Below are 24706 nucleotides of genomic sequence, written 5' to 3' on the forward strand. Positions count from 1 at the left end.
AGCGTCCAGGATTTTGCCCTGGAGTTCAGGATCCTGGCAGCCGGTGCGGGATGGAATCACGGGGCCCTGATCGACCATTACCGCTGCAGTCTGCGTGAGGACGTCCGTCGGAAGCTGTCCTGCAGAGACACCACCCTCACCTTCGACCAGCTGGTGGATCTGTCCATCCGGCTGGACAACTTGCTGGCTGCTCGTGGATGTCCAGATCGGGTTCTGGTGGTTCCTTCCTCCCGCACCCCCTCTCCTATACCCATGGAGCTGGGAGAGAGGGTGCACAGGGAGACCGGAGGGGGTTCCTGCTCGTGCACCATCTATGACCGCAGAGGTCACACTGCTGGTCGGTGCCGGGTAGGTTCTTCTGGTAATCGAGGTAGCAGGCAGGGTGATCTGGCGCCACCCCAGGTGAGTAGGCACCATTCTCATCCAGAGCCCTCTGTTGCCCATATACACTGCTCAAAAAAATAAAGGGAACACTTAAACAACACAATGTAACTCCAAGTCAATCACACTTCTGTGAAATCAAACTGTCCACTTAGGAAGCAACACTGACAATAAATGTCACATGCTGTTGTGCAAATGGAATAGACAACAGGTGGAAATTATAGGCAATTAGCAAGACACCCCCAATAAAGGAGTGGTTCTGCAGGTGGGGACCACAGACCACTTCTCAGTTCCTATGCTTCCTGGCTGATGTTTTGGTCACTTTTGAATGCTGGCGGTGCTTTCACTCTAGTGGTAGCATGAGACGGAGTCTACAACCCACACAAGTGGCTCAGGTAGTGCAGCTCATCCAGGACGGCACATCAATGCGAGCTGTGGCAAGAAGGTTTGCTATGTCTGTCAGCGTAGTGTCCAGAGCATGGAGGCGCTACCAGGAGACAGGCCAGTACATCAGGAGACGTGGAGGAGGCCGTAGGAGGGCAACAACCCAGCAGCAGGACCGCTACCTCCGCCTTTGTGCAAGGAGGAGCAGGAGGAGCACTGCCAGAGCCCTGCAAAATGACCTCCAGCAGGCCACAAATGTGCATGTGTCTGCTCAAACGGTCAGAAACAGACTCCATGAGGGTGGTATGAGGGCCCGACGTCCACAGGTGGGGGTTGTGCTTACAGCCCAACACCGTGCAGGACGTTTGGCATTTGCCAGAGAACACCAAGATTGGCAAATTCGCCACTGGCGCCCTGTGCTCTTCACAGATGAAAGCAGGTTCACACTGAGCACATGTGACAGACGTGACAGAGTCTGGAGACGCCGTGGAGAACGTTCTGCTGCCTGCAACATCCTTCAGCATGACCGGTTTGGCGGTGGGTCAGTCATGGTGTGGGGTGGCATTTCTTTGGGGGGCCGCACAGCCCTCCATGTGCTCGCCAGAGGTAGCCTGACTGCCATTAGGTACCGAGATGAGATCCTCAGACCCCTTGTGAGACCATATGCTGGTGCGGTTGGCCCTGGGTTCCTCCTAATGCAAGACAATGCTAGACCTCATGTGGCTGGAGTGTGTCAGCAGTTTCTGCAAGATGAAGGCATTGATGCTATGGACTGGCCCGCCCGTTCCCCAGACCTGAATCCAATTGAGCACATCTGGGACATCATGTCTCGCTCCATCCACCAACGCCACATTGCACCACAGACTGTCCAGGAGTTGGCGGATGCTTTAGTCCAAGTCTGGGAGGAGATCCCTCAGGAGACCATCCGCCACCTCATCAGGAGCATGCCCAGGCGTTGTAGGGAGGTCATACAGGCACGTGGAGGCCACACACACACTACTGAGCCTCATTTTTACTTGTTTTAAGGACATTATATCAAAGTTGGATCAACCTGTAGTGTGGTTTTCCACTTTAATTTTGAGTGTGACTCCAAATCCAGACCTCCATGGGTTGATAAATTGGATTTCCATTGATTATTTTTGTGTGATTTTGTTGTCAGCACATTCAACTATGTAAAGAAAAAAGTATTTAATAAGATTATTTCATTCATTCAGATCTAGGATGTGTTATTTTACTGTTCCCTTTATTTTTTTGAGCAGTTTATTTGTGTCTGTCACTTTTCCAGATTTTTTTCCCCCCTCATTCCCAGCATAAGGCACTAGTAGATTCAGGCGTGTCTGGGAATTTTATTGATCAAGCGTTTGCTCATAGTTTAGGGATACCCATTGTACCCGTGGATGTGCCTTTCCCCGTTCACACATTAGATAGTCGACCATTAGGGTCAGGGTTTATCAGGGAGGCGACAGCTCCTTCGAGTATGGTGACGCAGGGGGGTCACAAGGAAAACATTTGTCTTTTCCTTATTGACACTCCTGCGTATCCCGTGGTGCTGGGTCTACCTTGGCTAACGTGCCATAATCCCACTTTTTCTTGGCCACAGAGGGCTCTCATGTGGTGGTCGCGAGAGAGCTTCGGTAGGTGTGTAGGGGTTTCCGTTGGTGCTACTACGGTGGAAAGTCCAGACCAGGTCTCCACCGTGCACATCCCCCCCGAATATGCCAATTTGGCTCTTGCCTTCTGTAAAAAGAAGGCGACTCAATTACCACCCCATCGACAGGGGGATTGTGCAATAAATCTCATGGTAGATGCTGCACTTCCCAGGAGTCACGTGTATCCCCTGTCGCAAGCGGAGACGTTGGCTATTGAGACATATGTCTCCGAATCCCTGCGTCAGGGGTACATTCGGTCCTCCATTTCACCCGTCTCCTCGAGTTTCTTTTTTGTGAAGAAGGATGGAGGTCTGCGCCCGTGCATTGATTATCGAAGTCTCAATAAAATCACGGTGGGGTACTGTTACCCGCTACCTCTGATCGCCACGGCAATTGAGTTAATGCACGGGGCGCGCTTTTTCACCAAACTGGATCTCAGGAGTGCGTACAACCTGGTGCGTATCCGAGAGGGAGACGAGTGGAAGACAGCATTTAGTACCACCTCAGGGCATTATGAGTACCTCGTCATGCAGTACGGGTTGAAGAATGCTCCATCAGTCTTCCAATCTTTTGTAGACGAGATTTTCAGGGACATGCACGGGCAGGGTGTAGTGGTGTATATCGATGACATTCTGATATACTCCGCTACACGTGCCGAGCATGTGTCCCTGGTGCGCAGAGTGCTCGGTCGCCTGTTGGGGAATGACCTGTATGTCAAGGCTGAGAAATGCCTGTTCTTTTAACAGTCTGTCTCCTTCTTAGGGTATCGCCTATCCACGTCAGGAGTGGATTGAAGGCTCACTCATTCGGGAACAATTGCAATCAATATATATTTACGCTCAGTGTGTCGTCGTTCTTTGTTGGAGAGTTCGGTTCTGTTGGGGAGTTTTCTCCGCGTTCTCTCTCTCTCTCTCTCTCTCTCGGTTAGAATGGATCTTTCAGAGCAACATTCATTAATGTCGTCATAGAATGGATGTTTCGTTGGTCTTCGCGTTCGATGATATAATTTACTTAGCTGCAGACTAATAATTAATATCTAAGACTTGTTCTTATTCTGTCGGTATCAATAGTCTAAAAGTTAACCACGTGGTATGGTTCACTTTCAGTAGAGGAATTGGATGGTAAAACCTATTGGCCATGGAGTGGAGGCCTGGTCTGAAGAAATGTAAATCAGCGGAGGGTTTTATAGTGACCCTTGAACAGGTTTGTCAAATGACGCCTGGTCCTGTATGTGTCCCTGGGGGCGTGCCTATGACTGAGCTAGACTTGGTTACAGAAATACAATTCTATCCCATTAACATCAGTACAATAGCATCTCAATGTATTATAAAAACGTCATCCTTATTAATACATTCTATACACCCATTATGATGCAAGTCTCAAGCTGAGTCTATTATATAAACAGTTTTATGGTAATATGGCTATATTGTCTCTTCTGAGTATCACAAAATTGTACCAAGCGGATCAGTTCGTAGCTGGATTCTTCACCAATCTTCCATACCTTCTCCAGAACACACATGTCGCTCGGTTCTCCAATTCTATGAGTTGGAAGAATTTCCTGTGTCTCTCTATGGGCCATGTGGCCAGAGACTCTCCTGGAATTTTAGAGTTTTTAGAAATCAATCAAATCAAATGTATTTTTATATAGCCCTTCGTACATCAGCTGATATCTCAAAGTGCTGTACAGAAACCCAGCCTAAAACCCCAAACAGCAAGCAAAGCATGAGAAAGAAGCACGGTGGCTAGGAAAAACTCCCTAGGAAAAACTCCCTAGAAAGGCCAAAAACCTAGGAAGAAACCTAGAGAGGAACCAGGCTATGAGGGGTGGCCAGTCCTCTTCTGGCTGTGCAGGGTGGATATTATAACAGAACATGGTCAAGATGTTAAAATGTTAAAATGTTCATAAATGACCAGCATGGTCAAATAATAATAATCATAGTAGTTGTCGGTTCCATAGCCGCAGGCAGAACAGTTGAAACTGGAGCAGCAGCACGGCCAGGTGGACTGGGGACAGCAAGGAGTCATCATACCAGGTAGTCCTGAGGCATGGTCCTAGGGCTCAGGTCCTCCGAGAGAAAGACAGAAAGAGAGAAAGAGAGAATTAGAGAGAGCATATTTAAATTCACACAGGACACCGGATAAGACAAGAGAAATACTCCAGATGTAACAGACTGACCCTAGACCCCCGACACATAAACTACTGCAGCATAAATACTGGAGGCTGAGACAGGAGGGATCAGAAGACACTGTGGCCCCATCCGATGATACCCCCGGACAGGGCCAAACAGGCAGGATATAACCCCACCCACTTTGCCAAAGCACAGCCCCCACACCACTAGAGGGATGTCTCCAACCACCAACTTACCGTCCTAAGACAAGGCCGAGTATAGCCCACAACGATCTCCGCCATGGCACAACCCAATGGGGGACGCCAACCCAGACAGGAAGACCACGTCAGTGACTCAACCCACTCAAGTGACGCACCCCTCCCATGGACGGCATGGAAGAACACCAGTAAGCCAGTGACTCAGCCCCTGTAAAAGGGTTAGAGGCAGAGAATCCCAGTGGAAAGAGGGGAACCGGCAAGGCAGAGACAGCAAGGGCGGTTCGTTGCTCCAGCCTTTCCGTTCACCTTCACACTCCTGGGCCAGACTATACTTAATCATAGGACCTACTGAAGAGATAAGTCTTCAGTAAAGACTTAAAGGTTGAGACTGAGTCTGCGTCTCTCACATTGGTAGGCAGACCATTCCATAAAAATGGAGCTCTATAGGAGAAAGCCCTACCTCCAGCCGTTTGCTTAGAAATTCTAGGGACAATTAGGAGGCCTGCGTCTTGTGACCGTAGCGTACGTGTAGGTATGTACGGCAGGACCAAATCGGAAAGATAGGTAGGAGCAAGCCCATGTAATGCTTTGTAGGTTAGCAGTAAAACCTTGAAATCAGCCCTTGCCTTAACAGGAAGCCAGTGTAGGGAGGCTAGCACTGGAGTAATATGATCAAATTTTGTTGGTTCTAGTCAGGATTCTAGCAGCCGTATTTAGCACTAACTGAAGTTTATTTAGTGCTTTATCCGGGTAGCCGGAAAGTAGAGCATTGCAGTAGTCCAGCCTAGAAGTAACAAAAGCATGGATTAATTTTTCTGCGTCATTTTTGGACAGAAAATGTCTGATTTTTGCAATGTTACGTAGATGGAAAAAAGCTGTGCATGAAACAGTCTTAATATGTTCTTCAAAAGAGAGATCAGGGTCCAGAGTAACGCCGAGGTCCTTCACAGTTTTATTTGAGACGACTGTACAACCATCCAGATTAATTGTCAGATTCAACAGAAGATCTCTTTGTTTCTTGGGACCTAGAACAAGCATCTCTGTTTTGTCCGAGTTTAAAAGTAGAAAGTTTGCAGCCATCCACTTCTTTATGTCTGAAACACAGGCTTCTAGCGAGGGCAATTTTGGGGCTTCACCATGTTTCATTGAAATGTACAGCTGTGTGTCGTCCGCATAGCAGTGAAATTTAACATTATGTTTTCGAATGACATCCCCAAGAGGTAAAATATATAGTGAAAACAATAGTGGTCCTAAAACGGAACCTTGAGGAACACCGAAATTTACAATTGATTTGTCAGAGGACAAACCATTCACAGAGACAAACTGATATCTTTCCGACAGATAAGATCTAAACCAGGCCAGAACTACAACCCTTTACACACAGGGCCTGGGTTGGGGGGAAGGTAGGTTGGGTGGTGGTGCAAAAGGGAGGGGGTCAACTGTCCTCCCTGTACCAAAAGAGGCCAACGTCATGACAACATATTCTGTCTGCCGGTATTGCATTTATGCTTCATAGCACCTCAGGGGTAGCAGCTTGGGGGGTGTCCGACGTAAATGTATTGACCTGGGGTGGGGGGACCGTTAGTATATGCGCTGATTAGAAATAACATTTGTTTTAAACCATAGGAGGCTGTCTAGACATGATATATTCTGTCGGGGCTGTTTTACTTTTTAGCCCCCACATCCTCTGGGGTGAGATAAATACGTATTTGAAAGGCTTGTGTGGTATTGAATCGAAAGCGCCCACCCCAATTGAAGAGACGCACACACAATCCTAAAACAGCCTCACACACCTTTTTGGTTTCAAACGCCCCATGCAGACACACACCCCCACCCCCTTTTGTTTTGAAACACACACACACACACACACACGCCCGCACACACCCATGTGCACGCACACGTCTATTCCGAATGCCTTTTTCACCGGGACAGGCATGTTGATTGTCTTTTCGCTCTGAGTCCCTTCGTTAAAGGTGAGATACAGCTTTTAAATCCCTTTATTTAATTCATATTTAGTACAGACCTTTTTAAAACATCTTATAATTAATACAAAACATTTTACTACGCAATATTGAAACATGTAATGTTTTTATGTATAAACATTGTTGTACAACAGCTAATACATTATTACCAGACACAGTACTACACTTTTAATAACCTTTAAAATGTTTCTAACTGTCTGTTGTAGGAAAGACTGTATTCGTATAAAATAAGACATTGTTTTGAAACGCACATGCCCATATTTCCCCCGAAAAAGCCTTTCTCCGCGACAGACCGGGGCGTGAAAGAAAACGAGATATTCCCGTTCATTAAAGGGTGAGATATAGCATTAATACAGTTTATTTAATTCTAAATCATTAGTACATACATTTTAAAACACGCTATAATTATTTAAACATTTTTACTATCCCTTTCTTATAGATAAAGGGCCTGGTTATAGGTTTAACCCTGACATCCTGTCGTCAAGACAGGCTCTCTTGCACGCAGGATAGCCCACACAAGCCCCAGCTCCGTAAATTTTCCAGGCACAATGTAGTTTACATCCCGACATGCTTTGGAAAAAACTAATAGATTTTGTAGCATCTCTACTATATCTGGCATGTTACTGTGGTCTTTTTTTAAGTCAATAAACATGTGTAGAGTGTACATTTGTTTCACAGTAGATTTGTTTAAGACCACCAAGAAACACCTGATTTAGCCCACACCATTAATTAATAAGCTGGGTAGAAAATGATTCTGTTTAAGTCATAAGTAAAGGCCTTTCAAAAAGAGGCTGGCATTGACTGTGACAGCCCCTACCCTGGAGAGCAGCTCTCCTTTGATCCCCTACCTAGGAAAATCACATGTTTGTATATATATATATATATATATATATATATATATATATGCCCTCCTATTGTTGAATTGTTTAAATGGTTTCAAACACCCCCTGCAGAGAGACCCCCCCCCCCCCCAGGATAGATCAAAGGCCTACACATGCTTTAACATATATAGATGAACTATCTTGTTAAAATAACACCAACTAAAGCGTGACAGCTTCAAAGGAATAATGCACTATATGCATAAATTAACACTCACTCTAATGTCCTGACCGGATGTCCATATATTGGCACTCCCTAGAGCACGTGATAACTTCCCGCCAGGATGTCCTGACTGGATGCCCATATTTGGGCATGCACACGTCATCCGGACATAGGGTCATAAATCAAACGTTTGACGCGTGCCATCTACTTTATTCTCTCTCACTAGAATGTGAGATGTAATCTACACCTTCATTAGGATGATAGAAATCCTCATTATTTTCTTGAATGTTTTTTTCAATTTGAGCGCAATTATTTCTGTATTGCCTTCACTTTCTCTTTCGGAACTTTTTTTGTGATTGGCAAAGGTGGGGCTTCGTGACTGATCAAGAGCAGCTGCTCACCGATTGACACCTACAATGCAGTTCCACCAAAATATCCCCTATGTGGGTGTCTGCTATCTCTGGTTAATGCTTGATCTGATTGACTGTTTGCCTCAGCCTTACTTGCCCATAATTACAGCTGTCAAAGACACATGGCTGGTGATAAAAGTACATACATGATAGTTATGCCACGATAATACTCTGGCTTGTAGAGTATTGATGAGTTTGGACCAGATCAACAGGACAGTGAGGACACTATTCCAGTTGTGGAAAAAGTACCCAATTGTCATACTTAAGGCATCTTTAAAAAAGTAAAGATACCTTAATAGAAAATGACTCAAGTAAAAGTACAAGTCACTCAGTAAAATTATACTTGAGTAAAAGTCTAAAAGTATTTGGTTTAAAATATACTTAAGTATACAAAAGTAAATGTAATTGCAGAAGTATACTTGAAAGTGTAAATAATTTCAAATTCCTTATATTAAGCAAACCAGATGGCACCATTTTTTTTTAAAGTTACGGCTAGCCAGGGGCACACTCCAACATTCAGACATAATTTACAAACAAAGCATGTGTGTTTAGTGAGTCCACCAAATCAGAAGCAGTAGGGATGACCAGGGATGTTCTGTTGATAATTGTGGGAATTGGACCATTGTCCTGTCCTGCTAAGCATTCAAAATGTAACGAGTACTTTTGGGTGTCAGAGAAAATGTATGGAGTAAAAAGTACAATATTTTCTTTAGAAATGTAGTGAGGTAAAAGCAAAAGTAGTCAAACATATAAAGTACAGATACCCCAAAAAACAACTTTAGTACTTTATTCCTCCCTAAAAGACAGCTAGTCACATAGTATAAAACACACCTGCATGTCTTCTGATGGTTTCAAAATCAGTACAGTAGTCTGTCTGATACAGTAGTCTGATAGTATCCTGTCTGAAACAGTGTGATCCAATAGTCTGTCTGACCCAGTAGGCTGTCTGACCCAGTAGGCTGTCTGATGACAATGATGGAGCTGAAACTATTTTTAAACACTCTTTCAGAACATTAAATTATCAAATGACCAATATGTAAAACACATGTATTTTGTGCTGCTGCTATATTGTTACCTACATGTAGGAGCACAAAGCAGAATGGATACACAACCAGTTGCAATTTTAGCATGTAAATCTTGTGCATGCCAGCAAACCCACTACACAACACAATACATTAATTGCACTTTAACGATTACAAACAGTGCCGACACACTGTTAGGGCAAACATAAAGCTGTCCCAACAGCAGAGTTCCAACAGCAGTCCCAACACCTTACCACTGCTACACCTGGCTATCAGCGGAGCCATGTCTGGCATTGAAACAGTTAATTTAGCCTCATTTACGGCCTTAAAAAATATAGCTGATATGGCTGACTTGTTTAAACAAAATGTGGTTTCTACTGACAATTGAGATGTACAAACTATGGCATAAGGGAACGACGAGCGGATAAGAGACAATCAGTAATTTCGATTAAGACAAATGAGCGAGCTAGGACGGACATTCTCAATATAACTACTTGTTCAGCACTTTTGAAATATACAGCAACAGAATTCAGAACATGGGCTGTTCTTACAGTATTCTCCCTGTACACCAAGTAAGAACCGTAGGATAAATAACGGGGGCATATAAGCGGAAAATGAAAACTCTTACAATATTCAATGATTACATTTCTCTAAAATAGGCTACATGTCCACCACCAAGTCAGTACAGGAGGGGAAAAGGGACCAAATTATTAGCATGAGGCACATGGGCTACTAACAGCTTACAACACAACATACATTTAGTATTACTTTCTTAGCTACAGTATACATATCTCCCTGGCATATTACATCATTTATGGAGCAGCAAACAATACATTTTTGGACTCACCTTGTTGTGCTGTGAGCACTTCCTTCCAAACCACTCATTGTTGAATTTGCGATTTCTAACTTGTTGTGTAATGTTTATGTCCAATGGCCGATAAGCACCGACACGTTTTATCTATAACTTCACTCCATTATTTATCTTCATATGACAAGGATTTAAAAGGATTTGCCAGTAGATTGTCGACTTGATTCATGATTGACTGCTAGCTAAAATATTGAAAGTATGATGTTGACAAGATCAGTCCAATCAAAGCTACTCTACATGTAACGTGATTTGACGTCATTTTATCTGTGGCCAATGACCTTGAGCCTTCTTGGATGGGCACTTCTAATGTAACTCTATGGCAGCCGTGACGAAGTGTCCCCATGAGAGACAGAACACTGAGCCAATCACGGTGCTAGGCTCCGTATTTTCTGCTGGCTTGCCCCACCACCACAGAAAGCACTACTTTTAGAAAACACAGAGAATAAAAATATATAGCACACTCTCCTGAAGACAGAACAGTCCAAGGGATTGGTGAAAGACACATCAAAGATTAGTCAAATAATCAGTGGTCTGGGATGGTCCAGTACCAGAATGGGTTCAGATCCAACCCATTGCTCTTTCAACATTCCTACCTTTACCTTTCTGTCCTACCCAATAAACAATATACTGTCCCACTCTACAACAACAACAAAGACTGACAGGAAATCTATAACTTAGAACTCATGTACATTAAGTCTCTCAATAGGAGTTACTGCTGTTTATACTGTATCTGCCTTGTTTGATTTAAAACAGTCAGTCAGTGACATCTACAGGACAGATGACCAGTAAGACCGAATGTTCCACACAATGCCCTCAATGGAGAAAGCTAGAAAAACAACGCCCCTCTAATTAAAAAAAAAAAATGCGTTATCTATTAACTAAGTCAACTCATGTAACAAATATTGCATTATTCTTGTCAAACTGTTTTGGTTTGTTTTTCTACTTAAAAAAAATATATATATAGTATATTTACTGCACATTAGCAGAATAACAAGCATTTCACAAATAACAATTGCACCTTGTTGGATTTAAAACAGTCAGTCAGTGGCATCTACAGGACAGATGACCAGTGAAATACTATCTGAACCACCAGGGTTGAAGAATGGATAGAGTTTCTTAGTGAAGGTGCAGCCAGTGAAAGAGTAGATATGACACCTGTCCTCCACATTGTAGAAGGAGACCTGACACTTCTCATAATCCACAAACACCCCCACCTTCTGGGGCTTCTCTCTCAGTAAGAGGGTGACAGGGGAATCAGCATGAGCTGTGTACTTTCCATCCTTCAGCTCCACAGTCCAGTATCCTTTATTAGGGATCGGTCTTAAACTTTCATTCATATTGATGGACTTTCTGACCACACCCAAAGTCCACTCAGTCTTCCCCTCCACCTTCACCTCATAGTACAACTTCCCTGAGAAGCCCACATTTCCGAGGACACAGGACCAATTTGTAAACCTCTTCCCGTTGTCAGAGAGAACCTGATTTACTTCTCCATGTCTCACTTGTTTCCCGTCCGGAGACAGGATGAGTTTACAATGTGCAGTATCAGGGTCTAGAGTCACATTCACTGTGGAGAGAAACATACACTATGGTAAACACAATGACATCATGACATCAGTGGTATAATACGCTATGGTAAACACAATGACATCATGACATCAGTGGTATAATACGCTATGGTAAACACAATGACATCATCATCAGTGGTATAATACGCTATGGTAAACACAATGACATCATGACATCAGTTGGTATAATACACTATGGTAAACACAATGACATGACATCAGTTGGTATAATACAAGTGGAAGACAACATGTTACTGTATTGATCTCTGACACATCATACTGTCTTCCTCTATTAGTGGTCCATGTGTGACTGAGGTAGAGAGAACAGGACATCCTGTAGCAGTTTTCATTAGGTCATGGGTGACAACCTCTAAACTAATGCTAATACATGATTTAGGGCTGGATTCAATCAGATCTGTTTTATCCAACATAGCAGTTGTTTTGACAGTGTCAGAGGTGGAACTGCGTTAAGAGCTGTCAAATCCACCAACGTGGTCTCAAAGCACTTGCTATTATTCTGTAAGATTATACGAGACAATCCATTTAGTATGATATGTTACGTTTCGTATGGTATGTATTCATTTGTGGATGTCCATAACCCATTTTGTATGATACCTTACGAGTTACAATTTGTATGGTAAGTTATGAATTGCAATTTGTACAATATGTTATGAATTTCCAACATGTACAATGTTACAAATTTTCAAAACGTATGATATGTTACGAATTCCAATTCGTTGTGGGTAAAGTTAGCTAGGTGGCTAATGTGAGCTAGCTCTAGGGTTTAGGAGTTGGGTTAAGTTTAGGGGAAAGGTTAGCTAAAATGGTTAAGGTTAGAGTTAAGGAAAGGTTAGCTAAAAGGGTTAAGGTCAGGGTTAGCTAACATGCTAAGTAGTTGCAAAGTAGCTAAAAAGTAGCAGCTAAGAAAGTTGCTAAAATGCTAAAGTTGTCTGTGATGAGATTGGAACATCAACCTTTGGGTTGCTAGACGTTTACATTATACGCCCACACAGCCTGACCAACCACCCTCCTTTTGTTTTAGCCTTAAGTAACCTTCTATCTTATGTAATCATACCAAACATAACAAATCATACTAATTTCAGTGTACCGGATTCACATTTACTATGTTACATCTAGTGTATGAGACCAGTCTGAATACACAAATGGCTCCTGGCATTATGAGACCAGGCTGAATACACAAGTGACTCCTGGCATTATACAAAAAGCGGACATTGCCATTGGCTGCACTTGCATTACCAGAAATGCAGCCTTGTTTACACATTGGAATATGAGATGTAATCTACCCCTTCATTAGGATGATAGAAATCGTCCAATTTGATCGCAATTATGTCTGTACAGCCTACACCTTCTCTTTCTGAACTTCTAAAGCCAGTGGGGCGGGTGGGGCTTCGTGACAATGATCAAGAGCAGCTCACAAAGATTGACGGCTCCAATGCAGTTCCACCTCAACCAAAATATCCCCTATGTGGGTATCCGCTATCGCTGGTTAACGTTTGATCTGATTGAATCTTTGTCTCAGCCTTACTTGCCCATGTTTACAGCTGTCACAGTAAATACATGATAGTTATGTCAGGCTAATACTCTGGCTTGTAGAGTATTGATGAGTTTGGAGCAGATCAACAGGACAGTGAGGACACTATTCCTCCCTAAAATACAGCTAGAGTCACATAGTATAAAACACACCTGCATGTCTTCTGATGGCTTCAACATCTGAAATATAGAGTAAGAGACTGTTGGTTATGAAAATGAGCAACATACTGATGGATATCACAAACTACTGTAAGTGGACATTTGTGTTGTTTAATCCAGACCTCAAACTATGCAGACCTATAATAACTTTAATCTTAGTGAACATACGGGGAGAAACACTGGCATACCTGACACCCCCGCAGCCCCGGCAAGGTGGGGACCACAAGAGCCAATTTAATTTATACGTATATATAATAAATCATTTTGACAGTAACCCTCCAAAGAGTCATTCATAAACCTTTTTCATTTCCAAATGTACCAGGAAGCTAAATGTAGTTTTTTGGGCTTCAGGAATGTGACTGAAAAAGTGAAAAAGAAACTGAATGATAGTATGAGGGGATAGTCAGTGAACAAATGCTGTTGTCAAGGCTACGACAGCGCCAGTGCAATGAGTGGAGCTTACTTAGGTGTTCAAAAACTCATCAAACCGAGAGCCTAATGCTTCTTAGATAGTTCTTTATGAGTTTTAGTTTAGAAAATGATATCTCTGCAGAAGCAACAGTTACATTGTGTCACGTCCTGACCAGTATAAGGGTTATTTGTTATTGTAGTTTGGTCAGGATGTGGCAGAGGGTATTTTGTTCATGTGGTTCTGGGTGGTGATTTATGTAGTAGGGTGTTTGATTTATTATTTCCGGGTTTTGCTCTATGTTCTTTCTGGTTTGTGGTATTTCTATGTGTCGATTAATGGGGGGGTTGGACTCTCAATTGGAGGCAGGTGCTTTCTCGTTGCATTTGATTGAGAGTCCTATATATGGGTAATTGTTTGGTGTAGTGTTGTGGGAGATTGTTTCGCCTGTGTGAGCATGACAAGACTGTTTTGTTGTTTGTGTGTTCTTCGTTTGTTATTTTGGTGTTCTCTTTATTTAAAAATAAATAACAAGATGAGCATCCACATTCCTGCTGCGTTTTGGTCCTCCATTCCTGACGACAACCGTTACAGAATCTCCCACCAAATAAGGACCAAGCAGCGGAGGAAGGAGCAACGGAGGGACGATCGTGAGAAGTGGAAGTGGGAGATTATGGCCGGAGAAGGTCCATGGAGGAAGTGGAGCGAAGACAGGGAACGCTACAGGGGAACATGACTGGCGTTTAAGCCCGAGAGGCAGCCCCAATAATTTGTTTTGGGGGGGGCACACGGGTAGTTTGGCTGGGCGAGGATTGAGCCCCAGGCCAAATCCCCGTACCTTTTTTGGGCAACCAGTGACTGGACAGGTCCCGTGCTTCGGGGCAATGGGTACAGTGGCGAGGCCAAGTATTTTTAGGCCGGTATGTGCAGTACCAGCGCCCCGCATTTGCCAGGGGGAAGTGGGCATCCAGCCAGTAAGAGCGATGCCAGTTCTGTGCTCGAGACCGCCAGTACGCCTCTACGGTCCAGTGCGTCAGCCCAGTCCGACTCGTCCTGTTCCCGCTCCCCGCACTAGCCCTGAGGTGCGTGTTCCCAGGCTGATACCTCCAGTACCAGCACCACGCATCAGGCTTCCAGTGCGTCAGCCCAGCCTCGAGTTCGGCAATAGTGTGCAGTCCAGAGTATCCTGCAACAGTGTCTAGTCCGGGACCGAGGGAATCTGCCTGCGACCCGGGACTGAGTAAGTCTGTTGACGATCCGGAACTAAATATGATTAACTGTGTATCAAATGAGTCTGCCTACAGTGTGGAACGGAAGAGGTCTGCCTACGATCCGGAACGATGGGAGTCTGCCTACGGCCCAAAACTGAGCAAGTCTATCTGCATTCTGGAGGACAGTAGGCCAGAACCACCTCCTGTATAGGTGGGTTGGGGAGGGGGGCGGGTGTAGCACAAGTGCCGTCGGTGACGGCAGCCACCCTCCCTTTAGTTTAGGGGGATTGTTTTGTTTATTTATGAGGTGCATCCGGGGTCTCCACCTTTAGGGGGGAGGTACTGTCACGACCTGGCCAGTATAAGGGTTATTTGTTATTGTAGTTTGGTCAGGACGTGGCAGAGGGTATTTTGTTCATGTGGTGATTTATGTAGTAGGGTGTTTGATTTATTATTTCTGGGTTTTGGTCTGTTCTTTCTGGTTTGTGGTATTTCTATGTAGGTTAATGGGGGGGTTGGACTCTCAATTGGAGGCAGGTGCTTTCTCGTTGCCTCTGAGTCCTATATATGGGTAATTGTTTGGTGTAGTGTTGTGGGAGATTGTTTCTTTTTTGCCTGACAAGACTGTTTTGTTCTTCGTTTGTTATTTTGGTGTTCTCTTTATTTAAAAATAAATAAGATGAGCATCCACATTCCTGCTGCGTTTGTCCTCCATTCCCGACGACAACCGTTACACGTTGATGGTAAAAACAGCTTGAGTTGCCATAGCAACAGCAGTGGAACTGAGCAGAAGGGAGTTGTACTTCAAATACAGCAGTTCAGTAACATCTTTAATTCATGTTTATTTAAACTACGCAATTTAGTTAAGAAACAATTTATTTTACAATGATGGCCTAACCCGGCCAAACCTTCCCCTAACCCGGACGACACTGTGCCAATTGTGCGCCACCCTACAAGACTCCCGATCACAGCCGGTTGTGATATTGCCCTGGATCAAACTAGGGTCTGTAGTGACGCCGCTAGCACTGAGATGCAGTGCCTTATACCTCTGCGCCACTCGGGAGCCCACAAGCTGACAGTCCCCGAAATCAGGCACTAGAATTACTTAATATGTTGCTTTACATGACTGTTTGATTACCCAACAAACAGCAGGGATCTAGATAGCCACAAACCTGGGACAACCCGCGGTCCCAGCCACAATGGCTAACCGCGTCGTGGGCTATGTTCAAGAACACCTCGCTAGCTCGATGTCCAGCTAGTTAGCAGCTAGGCTAGCTGCGACACCAAATAGCTCCTCAGACCCGTCCTTGGTCGGCAGGATCACTGGAAAGATACAAGCAGTCTCAGCAACTGATGCCAACTGCGTAGCGGGATCCAACATAAGAAGCTAGATAGCTACCAAGAACTTTCCAATATACTCAGAAAAAACTAACTTTCCAAACAAACAAAACCGGTGAACCGGAAATTGAGTTGTGTGGTTATAATATCAACAGTCCCTTCTGTTATATCTTGGCATGCATCATTCAAGACTAAGTTGATTTGTGTGCAGCACAAAGGACATATACTAAACACTGTCTCAGGAAAAACTGTCTGGGCTGTCAATACTCAGTATAGAAAGCAGTCGGACCCGCAACCTGGACCTACAGGCCGTGGTGAAAACATTTGCACACAAAAAAGGAGGACTTCAGGACACCATGGGAGTCTCAAGTTGGATTTCATTTGATTTACCTGGAACATTGCAGCCCATTTGTGTAAACTATTATCCAAACAAATAGTGGCTGAATTGACCCTCAAGATGACTACTTTTTCCTTCATTGTTCGGCGATTTGATGTGCATCTTTTATTAAAATTGTATAAATAAAAGCTAAATACGGTATATAGCTACATATAGTACACTGCATAATGAAACAATCCCTAGTTAGCGAGTGTTGAGGGTGGAGTGACTTGGCGTTATTAATAGACTGGTTTTACACAACTTTCTATCCAAGCTGCGAGAGAGCGAGATGACAGCTCATGTTATGCAGGTTCAGGTAGGCTATACAGGACAGTTGTATATTCTGGTAGCTGATTAGGATCCGGTTGCATCAAACATTTATTTTACAATCTGCAATGATTTAATTTACAACTTTAATTACTGAACAAGTAATTATATTATTGCCACCAGCCAATAGTAGAAAATTACGATCAAATAGGCCTGTTTACCAGTTAACATTTATCCATTAGCCAAAGCTAAGCCTTGGCACCACAGAAAGCCTATCATCAATTCGATAGGCATGCAGCCGCATAGACATGTCGCGATTTCAGTACCATGGCCAGCGATCTTTGATTTTTATTTTATGGGGTGAACTCCGACCTTGCGGAAGTCCAGAGAAACTGTGTTATGCCAGTGGTGAGTGATGGAAACTTCAGTCAAATTACACTGACACAATGTAATAAAACATGTACTACATATTATCTATCATACTATAACTGCAAACAAGATTCCAGGAATAAGTACATTCAAAATATTAGAAATCAGTTCTTCCTTTACCTGGACTCCAGTTTGTGTTCACAAAATCTGTGGATACATTATTTTTAACCAATATTAATCATTAAGATACAGTTCTCACTGTACACAAACATTTAGAAATGGTCCATGTATTATTGATGTACTGGAAGCCAGCATATACTGAAGCTATAGTTTAGAACACTGTAATAAGGATATCTTCCATAATGAGTTCTAGAGTGATGCACCAAGAAGAGTGTACCGTCACTACATCCAGTCACTAGTCCATACTTGTAAAAATGCCCATTCTTTAATGCTTTCCTTGTACCTATGTTTGTCCTGTATCACTGTGTGCCTTTTTTGTTTGCTGAAATCCGTAGTTTTGGATAAAAACTGTTATAATCGTAATCCACTGTTTTCCAATGAAGTAAAAAGGTTATGACTTCAAGCAGGCACTACAACGATGTTTTTATCAATATCTATTATTTAACTCGTACTGTGTAGCTGTGCTTATCCTTGTCCTGATTGTTATAGCGTTGTCAGTTGGACTGGAAATCCATAGTTTTTCATAAAACATTTAATTCTAGGCTTCCCCTGCCAAAACAAACAAAAAATAAAAAAATCAGCCATGCAATGACTGACTGCTCCCTCAACGTTAACAATGTCTCCTTGGCAGAGGTCACGTAAAATGATACTTTAATAAACTATGGATTTCAGCAAACAAAGTCACAATTACATAGGACAAACAGGTACAAGAGTTTAAGAATGGACATTGTGTCGCCTGATAGGGACTTGATGTAGTCAGAGGTACAGTCCCCACACACTCATTACAACTCCATTGACAAAGCTAACATATACAGTATAAAGCCATCATATACAGTAGGTAACAAAGCCTTAATACTTACCCAGCTGAGAAGCCAGTATTTCTACAGATAAACAGATGCATATAGTCAATTAGACACATCAGTGGTGTCCAAGGGGGAATCAACATGTGTTGTGTTAGCTACCTCTCTCTAGTCTACACTCTAAAAATAAAAGGTTCCTGTAGGATCTTTTAGGATAATGTAAGGTTAAAAAAAAAATACCTTTAGGTTCATTTAAGAACATACATACATATATCTGTTTGTTTTTTAACCTTTGTAGACTTAAGGGGTACTTTGAAGAACCTTTTCAAATGAGGGGTTCGTTTTGGAAACAGTAAGTGAGTAAAGGACACTCGTTCATATTCAAATTGAGACCGTTTGCATTATGGGTCAGCTAGGTCTCAGGTATGGAGTTACCATACATTATGGGTCAGCTAGGACTCAGGTATGGAGTTACCATACATTATGGGTCAGCTAGGACTCAGGTATGGAGTTACCATACATTATGGGTCAGCTAGGACTCAGGTATGGAGTTACCATACATTATGGGTCAGCTAGGACTCAGGTATGGAGTTACCTTAGTTTTTTTTAATCACTATTACATGAACTAAGAAAGCTGCTACTATATACCCTTTTGTTTTATGTTTAAATCTGATACTTTTTGTTTTTATCATGGACTCTGTATCCTATGAAATTACCTGTTTTGGAAACGTGGAGCCTTTGTCTGGCAAATACATTTGTTTGTTGTTACACTATACTGCCCTACCAAGCAAAAGGCAGTAACTGCTCATGGTGTGGAACTGACAAAAATTGCTTTTATTTACCTTGGTTTCACAGTAACTTTATGCAGTTACTGCTAACATGACCCCAATGTTCTCCTAAACACAATGGAGGCAGGATACTTGTCCACATGATTAAGCATGTATTTAATGATTCAAAAATTACGTTAACTAATTCGACCAAATTAGCAGTTGCTGCCTTTTTGCTTGTAGAGCAGAATAGGAGCGTTGGATTCCCTGTTTTGTGGTTACTTTGGAAGCGCGTCTGACGGCGACATCACGACTGGATTACGAATTGCCTTTAAATTTGAAAACAACGTCGCTGAATGGAACGCTGACGACCGGAGGTAAAGAGTCGAACATTTCATCTGACCAAGGTAAAACTAGTGTAACTCCTCAACTGTAAATGGATGTTCCCAGTGACAGAAGTAACTGATGCTATTGAAGCTCTGTGACTGTTTGATTTGAGTTATTCACTGTGAATAAAGGGGAGAGAATTGTGGTTGTTCTTCCGTTTTGGCTCTGCTCTATATGTTGGATGAATTCGTGGAACTTGTAAGCTTGGAATCGTGCGTGTCTTTTGTTGTTGGATTTGCGCGCCGAGTCGAGAAATCATTGTGGAGCGGCGAAAAGCAGACACTTTGCTGATTAACTACTGTGTCTGAGTTGTGATGACATCGATTTTGGCGCATTCATTAAGCTACACCATGCTAAAATGTGTTCATACTGTGCTGATGGTTGCAAATCAATGGGATTTGATGTTCTGTGCTCTTACTTGCCTTTACAATGGGGCCAATGGAAACTTTGCAAAAGTTCTAAGGATCTAGAAGTGCTAAGTTGGGTGCACTTACTAAAAAGAGAAATGAGATCATACAATTTATGGAGGATAATCGAAATGTTGAATTTGCTGACACAAAGATGTGCACTGATTTCTCCAAGTTGGTGTCGTGTCTTTGGGGGTACCATTAAACGGAAGATATGTTTATCAATTAGCTCCCTGTAATTATTATCACGCGATTAAACTGATTAATCGTTTAATTGTAATTAACTAGGAGATCGGGGCACCAAGGAGAATATTCAGATTACAAAGCTATAATTTTCCTAATATAACTTTCCTGTACTATAATATTATATTCTATTATAGTATAGGCAGATTATCTTCTAGTTTAATTGGTGTATTTTACCTCTAGTCCAGTCTCATCCCAAATGTCGTAAATTGTATCTGCACGAACCCAGTCTTTACTAAAATCATCCATACATCAATTGTCTTAAAATCATTTATTTACTACACTAAGTAATTAACAGAAAAACATAGTCATTATCGTCACAAAGGATTGGTATCGGAATGTGCCCTACTGGCTAAACAGGCAGGTCGGCCTGTTGAACAATGGATCATAAAAGGTCGGCTGAGAAGTTACACAGGGTTCATTAATATTAACAATTGACAATTGAAGGCTCACTCATTTGGGAACAATTGCAATCAATATATATTTACGCTCAGTGTGTCGTTCTGATTCTTGTTGGAGAGTAGTTCTGTTGGGGAGTTTTGTCCGTGTTCTCTCTCTCTCTCTCGGTTAGATGGATCTTTCAGAGCGACATTCATTAATGTCGTCATAGAATGGTTGTTTCGTTGGTCTTCGCGTTCAATGATATAATTTACTTAGCTGCAGACTAATAATTAATATCAAAGACTTGTTCTTATTCTGTCAGTATCGATAGTCTAAAAGTTAACCACGTGGTATGATTCACTTTCAGTAGAGGAATTGGAAGGTAAAACCTATTAGCCAACGGAGTGTAGGCCTGGTCTGGGGAAATGTAAATCAGGGGGGTGTTTTATAGTGCCCATAGAACAGCTTGTCAAATGATGCCTGGTCCTGTATGGGTCCCTGGGGGCGTGCCTATGACTGAGTTAGATTTGGTTACAGAAATACAATTCTATCACATTACATCAGTACAATAGCATCTCAATGTCTTACAAAAGCTTTATCCTTATTAATACATTCCATACACCCATATGATGCAAGTCTTATGCTGAGTCTATTATATAAACAGTTTTATGGTAATATGGCTATATTGTCTCTTCTGACTATCACAAAATTGTACCAAGCGGATCATTTCGTAGCTGGATTCTTCACCAATCTTCCATACCTTCTCCAGAACACAAAATGTCGCTTGGCACTCCAATTCGATTGGGGGGGTAGGTTGGGTGGTGGTGCAACAGGGAGGGGGTCAACTGTCCTCCCTGTACCAAAAGGCCAACTGTCATCCCTGGACATTGGTTAAGTTGTTGCATGAGCCATAAAGGCTTTATTATCTGCTGTGAAGGCAACAAAGTATCAGGTTGAATGGTATGGCTTAAACGCAGCAACACTGGATTGTTTTGCAACCATATTGGACACATGGATGGAAGAAGCCCAGTAATAAACCATGTCTAAAAAAACTGACGAGGAGGTCTAGCCACGTATCTCCAATGTCTCATCAAAACATAAATAGACCACAACACAGCAGCTGCTCAGGACAATCCACCACATCTATCAGGCTACATTTGGAGGCTGAAAGGGCATCCTTACTGGTTAAAGCTGAAGCATTGAAAAGGAAACAAGCATTGGAGAAACAGGAGGCTCAACTCAAGGCACAAAATAAATAATTGGAAATTGAAGCTGAAATGTTGGCTAACAGTGCTAAGCTGAATGTATTCCATGAGTATGAAGCCATTCAAGGAATGGGAAACAAATCAGATGATGGAATGAACGACACCTGAATGCAATGGGAAGGCCTTAAGATACCATGGGGAAGGTTACTCAAAATGGAGCTAGATCATCTGCTAGCTCATGTCACTGGGCAGCTTGTGGCTGGGTTTCCCTTTCTAATCTGTGATAGTTTGTGAGCCCTGCCACATCCGAGAAGCGTCAAAGCTGGTGTAGTAGGATTTGATCTTACACCTGTATTGACACTTTGCCTGTTTGATGATTCGTTGGAGGGCGTAGCATGATTTCTTTTAAGCGTCCGGGTTTGTGTGCAGCTCCTTGAGGTGTAAGCCTTTAACTCAGTCTGGATGTTGCCTGTAGTCCATGGCTTCTGGTTGGGATATGTATGTACGGTCACTGTGGGGACGATGTCATCAATGCAGCCGTTGTATAAACTCCTCACCACTTCCGAATTGAGCGTGCCACTGGTACTTCCTGCTTGAGTTTTTACTTGTAAACAGGATTAAGGAGGATAGTTATGGTCAGATTAGCCAGAGACCTAGTCCACAGTTAAACATATGGAGGTTGACAGGGGGTATGCAGAGGCCTAAAGGCTTCTGAAAAAATATTGAGAACATTGAGAAAGCTCTCAGCTGGCCATCCATCAAGGTTGAAGATTCCAAATCCTTACAAGCCTTTGCAGTTTTCACTGAATGCTACAAAACTATGGAGAATGTTAAATATATGGAGGAAAATGGACAGCCTGTCAAATATGAGAGCCATAGTCTCACAGCTGCTGTAAATGAAGAAAATGGAGAGGGTCTGCTTAGGACCTACAAGAGAAATAGAAGAAGTGCCAGGTTTGCTCATCTGGTTACCAAGCCAGGATAGCCTCACATCCCCTGTTTGGAAACCTGAGGGAAACTCCCTCCGCAGCAGTGAAGGTAGGTTCAGGGCCTGTAAGTAGGCCAAGTGTCATGAAGAAGAGGAAAAGTGCCACCAGTGTCACACCAGCTGTGTGGCTCAGTTGGTAGAGCATGGTGTTGCAACGCCAGGGTTGTGGGTTTGATTCCCACGGGGGACCAGTACGGAAAAAACAATGTATGAAATGTATGCATTCACTACTGTAAGTCGCTCTGGATAAGAGCGTCTGCTAGATGACTAAAATGTGTCAATGTGAAAACAGTGGAGAGCTGGGTTGGCAATCCCTATAGTGCTGCACTCAGACAGTGTCCATTATGTCAAAGAGAACACAGTCTAGACACCTGCAGCGAACTGAAGTAGCCACATCAAGAGAAATGTGATTTTATGAAGAACAAATTAATCTGACCGTGTTGTCTGACCCCTGGACACATGAACAAAGGATGCACGCATAAACTTCTCTTTAAAATGTGTTCACTTAAACATCCTACCATGTTGCACAGCCCCTACAAAGAGGTAAACAAACAGCTGGAAAAGCAACGAAAACAGAGAGCAGAGTTACCAGTGTGTTCGTTAAACTACAGTGGGGGAAAAAAGTATTTGATCCCCTGCTGATTTTGTACGTTTGCCCACTGACAAAGAAAGGATCAGTCTATAATTTTAATGGTAGGTTTATTTGAACAGTGAAAGACAGAACAACAACAAATATCCAGAAAAACGCATGTGAGAAATGTTATAAATTGATCTGCATTTTAATGAGGGAAATAAGTATTTGACCCCTTCTCAATCAGAAAGTTCTGGCTTCCAGGTGTCTTTTATACAGGTAATGAGCTGAGATTAGGAGCACACTCTTAAAGGGAGTGCTCCTAACCGCAGCTTGTTACCTGTAAAAAAGACACCTGCCCACAGAAGCAATCAGATTCCAAACTCTCCATCATGGCCAAGACCAAAGAGCTCTCCAAGGATGTCAGGGACAAGATTGTAGACCTACACAAGGCTGGAATGGGCTACAAGACCATCGCCAAGCAGCTTGGTGAGAAGGTGACAACACTTTGGTGCGATTATTCGCAAATGGAAGAAACACAAAAGAACTGTCAATATCCCTCGGCCTGGGGCTCCATGCAAGATCTCACCTCGTGGAGTTGCAATGATCATGAGAACGGTGAGGAATCAGCCCAGAACTACACGGGAGGATCTTGTCAATGATCAAGGCAGCTGGGACCATAGTCACCAAGAAAACAATTGGTAACACACTACACCGTGAAGGACTGAAATCCTGCAGCGCCCGCAAGGTCCCCCTGCTCAAGAATACATATACATGCCCGTCTGAAGTTCGCCAATGAACATCTGAATGACGCAGAGGACAACTGGTGAAAGTGTTGTGGTCAGATGAGACCAAAATGGAGCTCTTTGACATCAACTCAACTCGCAGTGTTTGGAGGAGGAGGAATGCTGCCTATGACCCCAAGAACACCATCTCTACCGTCAAACATGGAGGTGGAAACATTATGCTTTGGGGGTATTTTTCTGCTAAGGGGACAGGACAACTTCACCGCATCAAAGGGACGGTGGACGGGGCCATGTACTGTCAAATCTTGGGTGAGAACCTCCTTCCCTCAACCAGGGCATTGAAAATGGGTATTCCAGCATGACAATGACCCAAACCACACGGCCAAGGCAACAAAAGAGTGGCTCAAGAAGAAGCACATTAAGGTCCTGGAGTGGCCTAGCCAGTCTCCAGACCTTAATCTCATAGAAAATCTGTGGAGGGAGCTGAAGGTTGGAGTTGCCAAACGTCAGCCTCGAAACCTTAATGACTTGGAGAAGATCTGCAAAGAGGAGTGGGACAAAATCCCTCCTGAGATGTGTGCAAACCTGGTGGCCAACTACAAGAAACGTCTGACCTCTGATTGCCAACAAGGGTTTTGCCACCAAGTACTAAGTCATGTTTTGCAGAGGGGTCAAATACTTATTTCCCTCATTAAAATGCAAATCATTTCATAACATTTT

At 43.1% G+C, this 24706-nt stretch overlaps 1 long non-coding RNA gene across 1 annotated transcript; it reads right to left on the minus strand.

Annotated features, from left to right (window-relative positions):
• Window positions 1-8945: 8945 nt before the first annotated feature.
• LOC106577383 (uncharacterized) lies at window positions 8946-20161 on the minus strand. The gene is made up of 4 exons (XR_001322111.2): window positions 18352-20161; window positions 17492-17518; window positions 13336-13362; window positions 8946-11630 (listed from the first exon to the last, which is right to left on the minus strand). It is a non-coding gene; the product is annotated as an uncharacterized lncRNA (long non-coding RNA).
• Between the last annotated feature and the right edge of the window lie 4545 nt (window positions 20162-24706).

Source organism: Salmo salar, chromosome ssa18 (genome assembly GCF_905237065.1).
Source record: "Salmo salar chromosome ssa18, Ssal_v3.1, whole genome shotgun sequence".
In the NCBI taxonomy this organism is placed as follows: Eukaryota; Metazoa; Chordata; class Actinopteri; order Salmoniformes; family Salmonidae; genus Salmo; species Salmo salar.